At 43.7% G+C, this 13,953-nt stretch overlaps 1 long non-coding RNA gene across 1 annotated transcript in view; it reads right to left on the bottom strand.

The window, feature by feature from the left end:
• Positions 1 to 6,676: 6,676 nt before the first annotated feature.
• The window catches only part of LOC136366162 (uncharacterized), a 43,465-nt gene continuing 36,188 nt past the window's right edge, over positions 6,677 to 13,953 (bottom strand). Inside the window, exon 3 of the long non-coding RNA XR_010744474.1 lies at positions 6,677 to 6,860. This is a non-coding gene — a long non-coding RNA (uncharacterized lncRNA). The remainder of the gene's footprint in view (positions 6,861 to 13,953) is intronic.

Below are 13,953 nucleotides of genomic sequence, written 5' to 3'. Positions count from 1 at the left end.
GCTGTTTAATGGCCTGGGGAAATAGAAATGTTGGGTACAGTCCAGTTTCCTAAGGGTCATATGTCAGCCCTGCAGATCCTGCCATCCCAAATGACACTAATTGCACCCTTTCTGGCAGCCTCAGCAGAATGGACACGGATGGGGGAAACCTTGAAGGTTAAAGTTGAGGTGTGCTGGCAGGATGGGGTGGCAAAAGGTTAGAGTTGCTTCCTTTGCTGTAGTTATTTCTGTAGAAAGGAGTGGTCAGGCTGCCTTGTTGCTGCTCTGAGAGCGTTATATTTGCTGGACTATGACGTGTAGGCAGGTGGCTTGGTTGATGTCTTCTGTATCTGCTTTCTGGGGAGGGAAATAGGTAAAATACCTGGAGAAAAGTCAGTGTAATGCTTAGGTGTCCAGACACAGGTGGGACTACTTGCTTTTATTTTGGGGGGCAGTAGAGTAGTGGGCCCCATTTATAGGTGTAAAGCAGAGGTTTGCTTTATAACCCTTTAAATGCTCAGGTTAGTTTGCTCAAGGTGTGTGATGGTAAAAGGAGGGAACTCCCCAAATGGCTCCATAACTCGTCCATTTTCACAATTCCTTCTCCTGCAGAGAGCAGTGCAATGCAGATTTAGTGCAGCTACACACTTAACCTGCACAGGGAGCTTCCAGGACTTGTGAGCAGGTGGGAAGAGGCAATATGGACCACTAATTGAGTTTAAAATGTTCTGATAACTGAATGGAGAGATAATGCATATGGTCTGCTTAAACATCTGATCCAGGTGTTTCTGCTACAGAGAACTGCAGAGCTGAGAGGTTGGGAAGTTGTTGGTTTGGTCATTGCAATTTTATAAGAGGAAAGATGATGGATGACCAAAACCTGGGAGTACTGAGTGCGGAATGTGATTGTTTTCATAATGCAAATAAAGGCTTTCAAATGGGCAATGCGTGAAAGATATTTGTTTCCTATTTACATTTGCATGAAGCTCATGGGAAGAGACCATACTGCTTTGTCTTTCATTGGGACGGTATTTATTTTCCCAAATGATGCCATGAATGCAATAATTATCTGGGAATGCCTGTACTGTGAGATGCTTGGATTTTAATCGTAATCAAAAGGATTCGCATGTAGCTTTATTCTAGAAGTCCTTGGGCTTCAAATTTGTAGCACTTATGTGCTATTTTGTATAGATATGTGCAGTCATATACCTAAATGATGAGGTTTGGTTTTGTTTGGTGGGGGTTGGTTGGTTATTTTCTGTGAGTTTTGGGGTGCAAGGGGACTGGTAGTCTTCCAGGGAACAGGAAGTTAAACTCTGTTCAAATTTTCCGTTCCTTGTGTCTGAAATTTTCAGGTGGTTGTTTACAAATTGTTTCTGCTGAAAGGAGACCTTACTTAAAAAAAGTGTAAATGTTCTGCTTCAGTGTTTTCAGAAGAAAATATCACAGAAATGCTGAAGCATTTTTGAAGCTTGACATTTTTGAAGTTCGGTGATGAGTTGGTCTAAATTTAGAACGAAGAACAAACAGCCTCTCCTTTCTGCTATCCATTCACATTTCCACCAAAATCTCCCCTAAAAAAATTCCAGGAAGCTTTCAATATGATTAAATAACCTGAAGAGAGAACTTTTGGAAGCATTGGAGGTATTTTTTTCATTTTAAAAAGCCATTAAAGAATTGACAATTTTTAAATAACATGTTTTGAGTCGATGCAAATGGCATTTCTCAGTTTTGTGCTGGACTGAAGACTTGGCTGTTTGCCCAGCTGTGGTCATTGGCAGGTGGAAGCAAAATGCTTCAGGAAAAGTTTTTGCAAGATTCAAAACTTGAACACTGTGCAGCTCTGCTACTGGGAGTGGCACCATTAAACCTGAGCAAGTTTTGTCCTTTTAGGCAGATGGGGGTAAGATTTTGTAGACTTGGGAGAGGAGCTTAAATGGGACTGTTTACAAAAGACATCAATTTGGCACTTTGTGTCAGTTCGTTGCTTACCTTTAGAGACCTGTAGAAGGTTAGTTAGGCCTCAAATACCTTGTTTTCCTATTTGTTGGCTGAAATAAAAGTGCCACACTGAAATAACTGTGGGCCCTAAAGTAAATGCCTGAAGCTCCTATGCAAACCACTCTTAACATGACTGATTCTGAACTTCCAAGCTCGACTAATACTTTTAACTCTCATCAAAAATATAATCCACTGCCTTTTTATTTTAAGATTAGGTACTTATGAGCAACAGTAATAAACGTGCAGCAAATATTAGTCAACAAAACCCTCTATTTTAGAATAGCTCCACAACAAAAAGTCAGTTCATCTGTAGAGTGTCATCTCAGTGATAAAGTGCCAACACCTCAGGAAGGAGGAAAATACATTGTTGGCTTTGGCCATAGCATGACTATCAGTAGTAATATACCTTTTAAAATAATTGTAGTATGTTTTGGTGCTAGAGGGGGTACAGCAAAAGCCTACTGAAACACTGTCCTTCAGTGACTTCTTATTTCCCAGACATCTCTGTCCACCTTTAATGATTGCCCAGCTCTTTAAATGCTCTCTCATGGCGCTCTATTGCTTTTTCCTCTATCATGTTAGTTCCAGTGACATTTGTGACCTGCCATAGGGCTCCAAATCAAGTACAATTGATGTGAGTCCCCTCAGAGTCAGGCTGTGCACAGGGCAGTGGGGTTTGATGGATGTGCTGCTGTGAAACAAAATCTACCCATGCCCAGAATGCAAATATGGAACAGTGTGGTCATGCCTCAAAATGATGGTTATAATTATTTGTGTTGGAAATTTCCCACACCATATGATTCTCTTCCTTGCCATAATAAACATCTTGAACCTCAGTTTGGGGTTTTTATTTCGTCATGTCAACAGTTCAGAACCATAAAAGTGAGGAGGTGCCAAAATCTTACACAGCAGAAGATCCTAATATTCCCATCTAATGTGACACTTAGGCTCTAAATGCTGAGCTTGTGGTGGTTTGCCTTGCATAAAGAATTGTTTTTCACTCAATGGGGACCAGAGGAGAAGGCTGTGCTGCCTGTCACTGACAAAATGCTGTCAGATGTCTCCTGGCTCTTGGGGCAAATTGACGTCAAAACAGTAAATATTCCAGTGAGATGGAGACATGAGCACAGAGGAAAGAATGAAAAGGGGTGGGAGTGAAGGTCCCCCAGGTTTGGAGAAGGCTTTTTTTTTTCTTTTACATGGAACACAGGCAATGCCTGATAGCAAAAATTTTGACAGAAGCAGTAGGGAGGTTGTGGTTGCTGTTGTGGTGCTGCCAGTAACTGTGCTGGAGGACTACATCCAGGTTGTTATATCTTCACCTCCTTCCTTGCCAGCATGCTCCACCGTGGACCTGAGATTAAAATGGATATTCTAGAGTGAATTTAGCAGCAGCTGCTGAGAATCCCAGCCTTGGGGAGCCCAGAATCACTGCTGTGGTAAGACAGGGCCAGTACACCAACTGGGCTGGTGGGCAGATGCAGTCTCCTGGGCTCTGCTGAGAGAGCCACAGTCGTGTTCCTCGCAGGTAACTCACTCTGCCTGCTGTACTTGGTACCCTCTGTGATGCTGGTGGACTCTAGCAGAATCATCTCAAGACTTGGAATCCATTTTTTTTAAGAAAAGAAATTTTGAAAGGATCATTCTAACATTAACAAAAGCAAGGAGAAATGCCAGTGATGGGGGAAATAACTGGTCCCAGGTCAAGATGTGCTGGTCTTCCAGGAAGAGTTTTTGGATGGATCCAGGAAAGCCCCTTGTGCTGACCCATGACTCAGGGAGGGTGTTTGTGGAGGAAAGGGCAAGGGGGGAGACTGTAGCTCTGAAGCAGTGCCAGCACGCTGGTATTTTCAGCTCTTGCTGACGAGGCTTCCATCTCTGCTGGAGCCACGTGTGGGTTGCTCTCCTCCCTCCTGCCTGCACAACAGGAAAATTACAGCTGGAGAGTCCCAGGGATGGACAGCCATGGCAGCTGGAGCATGCCTGGGCCCGAATGGAGCAGCCACTTCCCGTGGGCTGGCTCCAGCTCCAGCTCCGCGGCGTCGCTCCACGCCTCTGCCAGCAGCTTCATGGAGAGGACTAACCTTGGCTCTCAGGAGGAAAAGGTGCTGTGTTCTTTCCTGGGTTTTCTTTTTTGAACCTGGCTGCAGCGGGTCTGGACCAACCAACATCCCAAGGGCTGCAGCTCCCACTTGATGCACTGTGACACAGCTGCCTGCCACAGTGCAGCAATGGGGCCCATCAGAACCAGTCTGTACACACTGCTTGTGCTGCCTGCACTGTGACACAGCTGCCTGCCACAGTGCAGCAATGGGGCCCATCAGAACCAGTCTGTACACACTGCTTGTGCTGCCTGCACTGTGACACAGCTGCCTGCCACAGTGCAGCAATGGGGCCCATCAGAACCAGTCTGTACACACTGCTTGTGCTGCCTGCACTGTGACACAGCTGCCTGCCACAGTGCAGCAATGGGGCCCATCAGAACCAGTCTGTACACACTGCTTGTGCTGCCTGCACTGTGACACAGCTGCCTGCCACAGTGCAGCAATGGGGCCCATCAGAACCAGTCTGTACACACTGCTTGTGCTGCCTGCACTGTGACACAGCTGCCTGCCACAGTGCAGCAATGGGGCCCATCAGAACCAGTCTGTACACACTGCTTGTGCTGGGGGCCGCTGCTGCCTGCACTCACAGGACACACAAGCTGTGCATGGTAGAGAGGGCTCGCTGTGTTTCCAGGATAAATTATAACCATGTTACAGACCACGCACTCCTTACTGAAATCAAGTCCAGTCTGAGTCTTTAAGCTGGAACAGAATGAATAGCCCACATCTTTGCAGAGTGTGGGCCAGCCAATGGCTTAAAAACCAAAGTAATAAAAAAAGCACAACTCAAAACATAGCCAAAGAACTCTAAAGCAACTGTGCTTTGTGTCCAGAGACTGAAACATAATTTGAAGTGACTTGCTCAAAATCCCTTCATGGTGTGGGCAGCTAAAGCCATTGGGTATTTTGTTTACTTGTCTATAGAACACGTTTGTGTTGTGTCCTGGCACCGTGTGCTGCTGCTTGTTCAAACATGCCTGGGAGGAGAGCCAGTGTGAGCACACTCTTTGAATCAATAAATGCAGTTGTAAAATTGAACAAACACTCCACATAGGAACTCTTGCTCTTCAGGATCAAAATGTGATTTGGGGTTTTTTTATTTGTTTGCTGTGGGTCTTTTTGTTTAGGGTTGGGTTTTTCGGTGAACTGGTGACCTCTTTAGCTTTCATAGTGATCAGAAAAATATGCCTTACCATGGATGGAAACAAGCTGAGGGAAAATCCAGACTCAAGAACAAATTTAGTGTCTTGGACCCTGTAGTGGTGTGGTTTTATCAGTTTTCTGTATGTATTTATTCCTTGTTTTATACTGTTTTATATAATGGTTTGGCCCACGTACCCCATGTTCTACCCCTTTATGGTTTACCCCAGGTTTTGTTAGTAATCAATCATCATTTATGAGACACCTGGTTCCAGTCCATCACCTCGAGACCTCGCCCTGATGTCTACAAAGTTCTAGTGAGGGATTGGACAGGGTCCTGGTTGTCCCCTCCCTTGCATTATTGATTTGTTATTGTGTTTGTCATTTATGTACAGAGTCACACCCTTCACACCCTGGGTTGGTTCCAAGCTGTCCCCTACCCCCTGCTCCTCCCCTGTGTATAAAGTGCTGTACAGAGAGGAACCCCACTTTTGTGGGCTGACTCTCTGGGTGTGAAGAAGTTAACAAACCCCAGCTGAAGTTCCCCACAAGAGTCCTTCCTTTATTCCTCACCACTGTTCACTCTTCTGCAGGGCAAAGACCCACAGGATTGGGGACATATCCCAGGATATGGAACCAAACCTTCACTGCAGCTCCAGGGCCAGGGCTGGCCAGGACGTGGGACACGGGTCCTGAGAGACACACGGACCACTGGAGCACCCCTTTTTATTAGATTCAATGCTGCTATTTGATAAATTAGTTAACTAGCAGAAGTATTATTACATTATTATATTATTACTTCTTTTAAGTGGTTTTCAAATTCTTAATATAAAATTTCAAAGCTTCTGAGGCAAGGTTAAATTAAATATTTTATTTTGGTATCAGCAGTTTGCACTATTTGAAAATATTTTCTAAGGAAACTTGGAGTAAATTTATCTTGTGCCATTTTCACTGAAATTATTTTATCGATTACTTTTTATCTATTTATTTATATACAGTTTTTCCACATTGATAGCAATTGTAATGTAAACTACTAATGTATAGCGAAGCTTCTTTCAAAGATTTCCCAACATTTTTCAGGATGAAACTTCATACCACTGAAATATGGGTAACTTCATGTTTTACCAGTTCGAAATTAGGGGGATAGTGAAAATGATTTTGAGTCTGTGAAGCCTTCCACAGTGAAAAAGATCACTTGTTATGCAAATCCGAAATTTTTCCTTTGCGGGATTTTTTTAAATTCCTCTTTAGAATCTATTTTGATTTTTCCACTTGCTGTGATACTTTCAGGTAACTGGTTTTGAAGCACTAGAGTTTGTTCTGTGCTGAATTCACATTTTTCTCATACTGACTTCTGGATGTTAAAAAAAAAAAAAAAAAAAGGTATGCAAAGCAGATGAAAATCAGGAGTAGTGTGAAGTCTCTGCAAACATAACTGCTGTGTATGACACAGAGATACCCAACTCCAAAACCAGTGCAAGACTTAGAGCTGGATCACAAGATTTTGGAGGCGCAAAATTCCTTCCAATTTTCTCCTACTTCATCCACAGGAAGTGGTTGGGTGTTGCGTGTTGTCACACTCACATGGGGAGAGCACAGGCCAGGTCTTTATGTGCAACATGGAGAAGTAACAACCTGGGAAATGGAACAAAGTGAAGAAAATTCTTACCTGTATTGCTGGTAGTGAATGGCCATCAAAATGCAAAATCCAGCCAGGCAGCTTAATTTTCCCACAGCCAAGCATTCTCCTTTGCATTTTGCATAAATAAAGAAAAAATGTAAATTCCCAGCCCATAAAAAGCACCTTATTCTAAGAACGAGAACACCTTGGTCACCTGACAGCTGGAAGGTGTCTAACTCAATTGGTGCCTCTCCTGTGGAGTGCAGCACTGCTACAATACAGCATGTTTTGGAAGTAGCTCTTGATTAACAGTGTTTGGTGGAGTGGAAGCAAAAATAATTAGAAAATATTTTAAAACTCCCTCTGACTATAATCCACAGGCAATGATTTTAAACAAACTGTCAGCTTCAACCATCTCACAGATGACTCAGACAAGGGTGAGTTCAAGGCTAGTGATATCAGTGCAGCACCCGTTTCTGCTGCTAGAATGAGGAGGAGCTTGCTCAGTCTTTAAACAAGCATGTGCTTTTTCCTGGGAGATGTAACTTGTCTCTTCAGCTTGTTTTAAATGAGCACAAAGAGGCATTTAGCATGAGATCCTCAGGTGATGAAAACAAAACCATGTCTGTGCTGATTCATCTCAGCTACACATGTACCCCAGCCCATGGTCTGGGCTTTGCAGAAGCACTGCAATGACTCAGGTGGTGTTTCTGTGCACACAGCTTTAGGCACTTGTGGACAGCTCTGTGTGTGTGTGTGAAGTCCAAAGCCATACCTTTGAAGAAGTAAAGGTTTTATCCCAGAGCAATCATAGGGAGTCTGGTCTGTGTATTCTGGGAGAAGGAGGGGAAGCCCAGGAAACGTCCGTATTCATGAGGATCCTCACCACAAGGTTTGGATAGAACTCTGTCTTTCTGCACCCTGACTGCTTCTAGGAGCAACTGATGACTCTTACGTAGCTTGAGTGTAGAAGGCTCTTACTATAACTTGAAGTGCTGTGAAGCTTCATACTATTCATCAGAAGTGTGCTTTCCTCTCACACTCTTTCTATAGGCTGAGCAGCTTTGGTTGATCCTGATTTGGTGAGTGTTGGCTTTTTCTGCTTCATTCCTCCTCTAAAAGATTCTGTGGGTGCAGCTGTCAACAGACTGGTTGTGAGGGCCTGTGTGTGTGGGTGCTGCACAGTGGTGCCTTTCAGCGTGAGCTTGAGTGTGCACAAGGGGAGATGCTCTTGTCATCAAACATTGATAGGAGACAGGATGAGGCTGCTTGGGGAAACAGCTGCCAGAGAGACTGTGGTTGTATCACCAATACCCAGTATGAGATCTTGGGAGGTGCTGAGCTCTGTAGGGTTTCTGCCTTGTGTGCAATTTCCGTTTTCACTTGGTTTTATTTATACATCCCATTTCATGGTGGCCACCACATAATAAAGGTTTGGTGTCCTGTGCTACTCCTTGGTATTTGCAGTAATTTGATGCCTGCTCATATTTTTCTTTATTCCATTGATCACTGCTTCTCAGAGTCGTGGGGACTGCAGTATTTGCCTAAACCCACCAAGTTACACTTGAGCCTGTGGGCATCATGGTTTATTGTGTATGAGATTGAATAAGGTTGGCGTATGGATTGTGTATTTTTTGGTCTACAGAACAAACACTGTGCAATTATGGAAATAGATTAGTTCATCTCCCTTTTCTCCTTGCAAGGCTGTAACACTGTGGCAGTTCCTCATCTCATCCAATAACTCTGTAGTCTCTAACTACTGCATGGTCAGAGAGAGAGCTTTAAACAGAGAAATCTGCTCTTCAAACTAGCTTTTAGCAGCCTAGAGCATAGTATCACTTTCAAATATGCAGTGACTGTAATCAGTTACAGTTATATATCTGTTATATATCTGCTTTTTTTGTCTAAGCTGTGAGGAAAGGCTGGGAGGGAACTGCCAGCTGGTGGCTCTGTAAATGGTTCCAAACACACCTTAGATGCTCCTGTTGTTAGCACCTGGCTCAAAATTAGATGTCTTCACACAGTGACCTATGACTTGTATGCCCTGCCATATTTTTGCCTTCAGATACAAGTATAAGAAGTTGTGTCTAAAGGTTTCCAAGAGAGCTTAGTCACTGGAGTGCTTGAATGGAGCCCTGCTGACATTTGTTCTGCTTTTTTTTCCAAGGCAGAAGACATGTTACCTCCAGTCAAGCACGCCTCTGGCTTATTCTCCTCCACCTGTTTCATTGCCATGTAAAGTAAATAACCACTTCAATAATGCTGGCAAAGCATCCTGAGGCGAGCTAAGTTACTGAGAAAATGCCCCCTAAAGTTCTTCTCCACTTCTGGATCCTGCATATACAAACACAAAGAATCTGTTAGAAGATGTGCAGGTTTGTGACTGACTCTTCTCTAGTAGTATCCATATTAACTTCCATGCTCTGATCTCACTCTCAAGAAAATTAGACACTCATTTCTCACCCTCACTGCAATCTTCTGCTTGTCCTGCTCTTCCTCTGCCTGTTGCCAGTTTAGGCTGTAAGCATTTGAGGCACAGTTTGTCCACATGATGTGTTTGTGTAACACCCTGGCCTGTGGTTACATGTCCACATCTGTGCCCGATCTGCAGAGGATATTGGTCTGTTATAGCTCCCAGCTGCTGGCCTGGCTTCCCACCTCAAGCTGCAGAGAATCCTGCTTTTATTGCTCTGCTGGTCCCTGTTTCAACCCTGGTACTTGCCAAGATGGCATCTGCCATATTTGTGCAGAGCAGGACAAAACTGGCCCTATAAGTGCAAGAAATGTTAGGGCAATTAAAATAAGAAGAAAAGCAGAAGGTGAGTGTCCAGCCTGAGAGGCCTGACTTTGCTGTATGTCACCGATGGGAGTGTGCATCACCTGCTCTGCCAAGTGGTAGTTTTCCAACATCCTTCACTACTCTTTTCTTCCCCCCTTATCAGCGTTACACTGCATTTATAGGAATTCCCTCCCCTTGCTTCTGATGCTTTCAGACATCAGCTCATCCCCTGCCCCTTCTGATGGGCAGCTCCTTTTATGTTTGCTCTCTCAGCCTTGCCTTTTCAACAGAGCAGAATGCCGGTGTTGGTTTTCTCACTGGGAGTGACTCAGAGAGGGGATTTGTATGTGGCTGGGTGCCAGGGAAGAAAACACACTGTCAATGTACATTAGTGCAGTGCCAAGCCCTTTCTGGGCACAGTAACTTTCCTCTCAAGGTTGCTGCATGCCAGGAGGGGCAGACACACTGAACAGGGGAGAAGAAGAAAAGTGGGAGCAGCTCATGCTAAAAACTGACCTGGCAAACTTGGATAACTACCTGCACTGCTTCTGGCACTTGGAAGGTGCTTCTCTAGAAAATAAATAAAGGTCTTTGGTGTTGTCTGATGGTTGTTCATGTTCCACCTGGTAAATGCCATGCCTGCAGGTTTCATAAAAAATACCTTTATTATTTTGTACATGTATGCTTGTGTAACATCCTGGAATTGCTTTAGGTGGAAGATAGGTTAAATTACTCAAATGAGAAAAAGATATTTTATGGTGGTAAAAGGCTGTTTCTTCAAGTCCAGTTCTGTGCCCCTGTAACACAGCCTCTGAGATTCCTGAGTGAGTGAATGGGAACAGGATGAAGGGAATGAAGGCTGGAAGCAAAGTGATCTGCAGGACACCGGAAGCATGGGAATTTTGCCTGGTGTTTGTGACAGGTTTTTACCCTCCCTGTGTGTAAGTTCCACGTTCATAACCCACAGCTGGGATGTTAATTATGTTCTAGTGTTGTGTAATGTAGTGTGTTTTCTTACTGGGAGATGTGTATTTAAAGAGCAAGGTAATTCATCTTGGAACCACCTGTTACCATTATATGGACACCTGGTCTCACCTGCTGGATGCCCTGAGATCAGTGAGTTATGGGAAGCACAGCTGAGTTTATTACTGAGCTTTCTTTGGGGTTAGTCCATTCAAATTCAGGTCTGGGGTGTTTGGCATTCAGGGCCAAATTCAGGCACTCTTTTAAACACTGTTTAGTGCCTCTCTCTCAGGCAAGGGTGTGTTCTGTGTGTGTGTGACGTGGCCAGGCCTCCCACCTGCACATAACACACAACAGAGACTTCACTGACAGCCCCAAGTGAACTGTCATCAGGAAAAGGACATGTTTCTGGAATACGATTGACTTGTATTTCCAGAGGTATCATTTGTGGTGTTTACAGATGTGAGAGAGACAAGGCCAGGAAAGACAAGATGGTTTTTTTCACTGAGCCCTGCTAGGAAAGACAGGGAGGAAAATGGGGCTGTTCATCAGGGCCTTATGGCTCACAGGCAGCAGAAGTGAGGCTCTGTGCTCAGACTTGGATTTTTTCTCACGTGCACCATGAAGACATGTAACCTTGAACCAGCTGGTGAACCTGAGCTTGCACATCTTGAGAAAACCATATTCTAACATTCACCAGCTTCAGGAATGAAGAAGCTGAATTATATTTTCCAAGTTCTTAAAAATCCTCAGAAGGGAAATTGAACATTCCTAAATAGAGTACTTTGGTAGGGGAGTGTGTGTGAAATGGGTTTGCTTAGACTTAAAGCAAACATAATGACAAATAGTCTGCTGTGTCCAGCAAATAGAGGAGTGGAAAAAGAAAGCAATTTTACTACCAATGGGTCTTAGTGGTGTAGACTGTGAGCTACCAGTGCTGTCCATGTAGAGAGAGAGCTAAGAGAGGAATGACTTCACTTGCATACAAAGTCTTCAGGTTCCTTCTGAAGAATGGTAGGGATGGGGTGTGTGCCAGCTTGGAGGAGATGTCCTTTGGGGGAGACGGGATGCTCCACACTAAGCCAGCAGGCTGGGGCAGGAGTGGACTGGCAGGACAAAAGGAGTCATCCACAAGCACCTCAGATTCTTACACATCAAGAGAAGCATAATTGCAAATAGCAGATTCTCAGTTGCTTCACACAGCTGTGAATACTTGTCTCTGGAACCAGCCATGAGATGCAAGTGTGTGAGAATCAACAGTTTTCCAAAACTCTTCTCCAACTCATGCAGAGAGGAAATGCACAGTGTGTTTTAGAATCTGGCTGAAGGAAATGTTCTGAACTTTTTCCTGCCTTTTCCCCCAGTGGCTTCTTTCCTTAACATCCCAGCCTTTTAAGAAAAGTTCATATTCTAATGTAAAAAAATATAGTTGCTCTCTATTTTTAGAAATTACATAAACAAGTCTAATAACCAGGGAATTATGGTGATCAGGAAGCTCAAATTGGCTTTGAATATCAAGCAGAAATAGATGTGGATTTAACCAATGAATGATCCCATAAAGTACATTTCTTTTCCTTTTTTCTTTTTTCCTGGAACTATTACGACTTCAGGAGTTTGGGATCATGTATAAATAAACCTGGCCAGCAGACTTGGCCAGAGGTTTGGAAAGATATTTCTTGCACTTTTTTAAAAGAATTACTAAAATTAAGATTTAGAAGTTTTACCGATATCTGTAAAACATTAATGGGTGAATTTTTTTATTATTTTGAAGCTTCCCAAATACAAAGCTAGGGTTCAGTAGTCATTGGCAAAACAACTTCCCCTCTGGGGAGAAAAAAAGAAAGCATTAAAATAATAATCCTTGAGGGATAAACAATTGGAACAAGAGTAGTCAGATGATAAAAACGAGGCAAAAGCAATATGTGAGCTGGCTTTTGGTGAAGAGTTTCCTAATTGCTGGCTTCTTGGTCTATCTAAACTCAAGGAGCTTCAATGCTCAAGGCATTTAAAGCCAGACTGCCAAAGCATTGGAGAGCAGATAAATGCTGTGCAGAGTTTAGAGAGAGGATAAATGCTGCAGGAGCCCAGGGAGGTTCCTCCATTTTTAAGTTGACATCAGAGACCTGCTCCTTGGTACAGCTTTTCTCAATCTCAGCAAAAGGCTGGGGTGAGTGGGATGCTCATCAGCCAGGAGGCATTGTGTCTTACCTGGTAAAACAAAGGTCCTTTGAGTGCATTAAACTCTTGGCTTGCAGGACTATAGATTCTAGCTCGACAGGGATAGTGGTCTGTAGGAGGTAGTGAAGCATGCACTGTATAAAAAGGCTCCTGAGTGGGCAGCCATGGATAAAATGTGAAGGAAGACACCAACCAGCAGTGATCCCAAAAGCACCAGGAGGGCTGAGCTGCAGCAGGACCCAGGCTGTGTTATGCCAAGGATATGTGCAGACACTGGAAAGCTGGAATCAAGCCCTGGCCCCAAACTAGGAAGCCCGAGGACGAATTCTGCTTTCCCACATCCTGTAATATGCTTTTGGCCACAAAATTACTGGCTGAAATAGGAACAGAATCCAGTCAGTGCTCTGCCTATTGTCCCCTTAGCTGGTTTATTTTGTGGCTGGGCCAACTTGAGATGTTTTCACAGTATTTGGTATATGAGGTTTTACAGCTCAGATTTTTGAGCAAGCACCTGCTTTTTAGGTTTTGAAAGAGCTTTGGGAGGCTCCTAGGTGAATCTGTGGTGCAAGGATTTAAAGCACATATGACAGAAGGGACCTGTGTACTTAAGGCAGTAGATGGATATAAGCACACACTGAGCTCCTAAGTCCTGAGTGGCACTGAGGCACAGCTCAACTGACCCCTAGATGAGGAAGAGACTATTTATACATATGCAGTGGAAAAGAATAGATTGTACTGTATGTAACAGCTCTGTGAAATATTTGAGATATAAATATAGTCATTCCATTGGGTCCTTCCTCCAAAATGACAGCTCCCTGATGAAAGCTGTGTTCATGTCAGGGTCTGCAGACCAAAGTCATATATAGAAACGTTAGACCAAGGTTGCATTTGCAGAGAAACTTCCTATGTAGACACTTTCAAAAAGGCCAAATCAGATAGAGGCTCCTTCTCTTTAGTTAGTGCTCAGAAATACCTGGAGAGAAGTATATTGTGTACATTCAATGGATTGAGACAAAATAATAACACTAAAAGCATCTCTCTCTTTTTTACAAGTGGGCCTGGCTGAAAGGGTCCATTGGTAATGCAAATGACTCTACTTAAATGTCCTTGATGTTTCCACATCTCTGGCCAGCTGATACATATTCCCTCAAAGGCAGATGCAGCCTTGAGTGATGGACCAACTTCTT

Source organism: Sylvia atricapilla, chromosome 11 (genome assembly GCF_009819655.1).
Source record: "Sylvia atricapilla isolate bSylAtr1 chromosome 11, bSylAtr1.pri, whole genome shotgun sequence".
Classification (NCBI taxonomy): domain Eukaryota; kingdom Metazoa; phylum Chordata; class Aves; order Passeriformes; family Sylviidae; genus Sylvia; species Sylvia atricapilla.
Note: the sequence above shows the minus strand (reverse complement) of the source record. Positions and strands in the feature narration are given on the sequence as shown.